The following is a 4,273-nucleotide window of genomic DNA, read 5'->3' as shown; positions in this document are numbered from 1 at the left end:
CTCATAGGCCCCTGGAGGGAGGGCCTCTGGCACATGGGGAGCCACGGGTGGGGAGCGCCGGTCTTCTGGCTGGCTAGCCTCCTGCCTTGTAGGCCCACAGAGGGAGGGCCCCTGGCACACGGGGAGCCATGGGTGGGGAGTGCCGGTCTTCTGACTGGCGGCTCACTCCCTGCCTCGTAGGCCCCTGGAGGGAGGGCCTGTGGCACACGGGGAGCCATGGGTGGGGAGCACTGGTCTTCTGGCTGGCTAGCTTCCTGCCTTGTAGGCCCCTGGAGGGAGGGCCCCCGGTGCACGGGGAGCTATGCAGTGGCAAGTGTTGTTGCGTGTCGGCCATTAGGCCGGCCGCTGCCACTCAATTGAGAACTATCATGACACAGAGAAACAATGACACAATTGGCCCTCCATGCACCAGCTGCAGATGCCCACCCACGGACATGTGTGAATCATTGAAACTTTGAACAACCCCTGGGAATACATGCCATACAACGGGCCACTCTTGTTCCTGCCATTGAGAACCAGAAAGGTCCAGAGTCAGCGGAGGAGCAGCCGCTGAACAAGGACTTGGAGAACATGAGAATGCAGACTAAACCTGAGGCGTCAGAGGTCCTGTGGACTGGGGTCATGAGAGCCGCTCGGAAGCTGTAAACCAGGAAGACCTTGCACAATACCTGCAGAGACTCCCTGGAAGCCATTCTTCCCCTGACAGTACAGGCTGTGGTGGAGCTCCGGAGAAGTCTGCAGCAGGATTCCTGCTGCCTGTGCTGACAGTTGGGGAGAGGACACTAACTGGTTGTGGGGTCCCAATACGATGGGAGGCTGGAGAGAAAATGCTACAGAAAATGGCTTTCGCCTCAGACGGCTCACTTGATTTTTGACAACCCTTAGGCTGTAACCACTTGTTAGATCCTCCTTGTGTATCTCTGTCTTCCTGAGAAACCACTTTGAAGATACCACCATGTATTACAGCAGTCATTGATATTTTCCTATTAATCTATCCATAGCTCTGTAATGTTTGTATTGTTGCTATCCTATTTCATAAATGGATGTATGTTTATTATTATGTGTTTCCTACAACCATTGAGAATTATTGAATGATTATTCAATAGGTCACTCATGTATAGTTCTATTTATATTCTTTAGAAGCCACTTTGAAGATACCTAAGTATAGTACAACAACTATTGATAATCTCCTACCTCTTTTGTCTGTAACTCACTATTATTTGTCTATTCGTTTCCTGAGAAACTATCTTGTAGATAACAATATGTAAAACAATAACCATTGATAATTTCCTACCACTTTGTCTGTAATTTGGTAAGCCCCTCCTATTATTATGTTATCCTTCTTTTACTCTTTAAAATTAAAAAAAAAAAAAAAGAAAAGGGAGAATTGTGAAATTATCTGGATACAAGGGCCCTGAGGTGGGAGACACAAGTAGCAATTAAGCAAAGGTTCAGAGCAAGATCAACTAGAACTCACGGATGATTGAAGCAGGAATAGTAAGAAAAGAAGTCAGAAGGGTAGCAGAAAGAGGCAAGAGTATAAGACTTTGAGAACCATTTCAATAAATTTGATTATTTCTCTCTATGAGATGGGGTGAGACTTTGGAGAGTTCTGAAGAGAACAACAACATAAACTGAGTTACTTAAAGGGATCACTGTACTTGCTTTACTGAAAATGGATTTTTAAAAAAGGGATAAAGGGCAAAACTGAGGCAATCAGTCAGGAAGATATTGTAATATTCTAGGCAAGGCATGATGGTGTGTGGGGCTAGGTGACTAAGAGTTGTCTTCATTATTTCTGTGAAATGTTATCCCTCACCTGTATTATTGTTTTCTTGTATGCAGTTTGTCAATTTTCTGTGCTTAATTTCAAGATTTTCTGTTTTTGTCCAACTACAACATGTCTAGGTTGAGGTTTTGTTTTTTTTAAATTTGTGCTTAGGGTGCATTAACTTTTTTGGGTGTGAAAGTTGATGTCATTCACCAACTATCAGTCTTTTGATTTTTTTCTGCCCTATTAATTCTCTTGTCCTGCTAGGGCTGTATATGCATAACAAAAACTTCTTAACACTGTTCCACAAAAGTCACTGAGGACATGCTTGTTTTTTTTCCCAATCTTTTCCCCCTTGTTCCTCAGATTAAACAATCTTTGTTGATTTAGCTTCAAGTTCAATTAAATTTTCTTTTGATGTTTCCAATGTGGTGAATGTTTAATTCCCACAATGTACTTTATAGATCTAGAATTTCCATTTCATTCTATTTCCATAGTCTCCATTTTTTCTGCTGCAGTGAGAACCATGGCTTAAGGGTGAAGACCATCATCTTATATAAGCCCCATGTCCAAATTCCAGCAAAAAAAGTAAAACTTTTACCAGTAATGTGAAGAAATTGGGAAATATTGTCAAGATTAAAAGCAGTCAACAGAAATCATTGCCCAGACTACCTAGACGTTGGAATTAATAGACACGGACTTTAAAGCTCTTGTTCTACACATATTTAATAATAGAAAGGAAATATGGTCACATTGAAGAAACTGATGAGTGATTTCAGCAGATCCACAAGTAACTGTATGCCTTTTTAAAAAAATTAATATCCTTTGAAGAAATACACACAACTTTAGTATTCAGAATATAAAATTAACAAGGTATGCCATGCAGTCAAAATTCTTTCAGTATGTAAAGAAGCAGGAAAATATAATCAGGAGAAATATATCAATATAAACAGATACGAGGCTGGGGATTTAGCTCAGCGGCAAAAGCGCCTGCCTGGCAAGCGCAAGGTCATGAGTTCGGTTCCCGGTACCGGAGAAAAACCAAAATCAATATAAACAGATACACAGATGACAGAATTACCAGACAAGCAGCTCTAATATATTATAAATATGTTCCAAGATTGTAAAGGAAAGTATAAACATAATGAGGAAAAGTAGAAACATATAAAAAGACATAATAAGCATCAATAGATGAAAAATATAATACTGGCAATGAAAATATACTATATATGAACAGCAGATCAAATGCTATGAACAGTGAACTTGAAGACAGCAACAGAAACTAACATTTGAAAAACAAGAGGGAAAAAGGCTGAAAGAAAAGAACAAATTCAGTGACCAATACAACTACATTTAATTGGAATCTCAAAAGAAGAGATCAGGGGAAAGGAAGAGACCAGGGGATGTAGAAAAAATCAATGAAAGTAAGAGATGAAAGTTTTCCAAATTTAGTAGAAGCACAACTCTTTAAGTCCCACTGTCTCAACATAACCTAAACAAGACAAAGAAAAGAAGAATTACACCAACACATATTGTAACCAAACTGCTGAAAGCTAGCTGATGAGCAACAACAACCCAGCATGGAAAAAAAAAAAGAAGAAACTTTAAAACAGAGGAAAAAAAATTATATCACCCAGAAGAGTGGCTATGAGAATGACAGAAAGCTTTTTGTCTGAAAATTATGCAAGCCAGAAGACAGCTGGCTGACATTTTTAACATTTCCTGTTTAGAAAGATAAACGTGAAGCACACTGCCGCGTTCATTTATTTTCGGCCATTGGGAATTACTGTATTTCATAAATGGAAGGACCATTACTGAAAACAGAATGCTATGAACAGAATGATGTCTTTTGTTTCCAAAGACTTTTGATATGTGAGAACTGCAAAAGAACAATAAAGCAAGAAAGTTTGTTGCGCACTTTGGGGGTAAGTTAGAACGGTAATTCCTGTGCTATTTCAGGGTAAAGGCTTTAGCCACAGGTAACTAGTAAATATTCATGGGGCAGATGGGAACTTGATTCAAGTGTTGAGTGGACACTCTAAACTCCACACCTTCCCCATCTTTAAAAAATGACGACAAAACAAAGGGTTTTTTTTACACAAACAAATGCTGAGATAATTTATTACCAGGATATCTGCATCATTAATGAGCATAACACATTTTTTTTTGTCATACAGGAGAATAACCATGGGTATGTCAAACCCACATTTATTCTTTAGAATATTTCTATTGATAAATTATTAATTTTAATTTTTTGAGTTTATTATATTAAGCAATGAGTGTGTACCAGGAAAAAAAATCAAAAAAGTATTGCCTTTTTAATATCTATTGAGTGTTTATTAAAAAGCATTCAAATTCTCAATATCAACTGATGTGTGGTATACAAAGTTTAAAAAAGAACAACAGAAATAAATGAAAATGCCAATAGCACTCTACAAAAAACAATCTTTAATTATCACACTTAAGGCAGTCCTTGCACATGACAACATGTTCCTTACACAC

This window comes from Chinchilla lanigera, unplaced genomic scaffold (genome assembly GCF_000276665.1).
Source record: "Chinchilla lanigera isolate Chin_1 unplaced genomic scaffold, ChiLan1.0 scaffold00071, whole genome shotgun sequence".
Lineage (NCBI taxonomy): Eukaryota > Metazoa > Chordata > Mammalia > Rodentia > Chinchillidae > Chinchilla > Chinchilla lanigera.
This window is presented reverse-complemented; position numbering follows the sequence as displayed.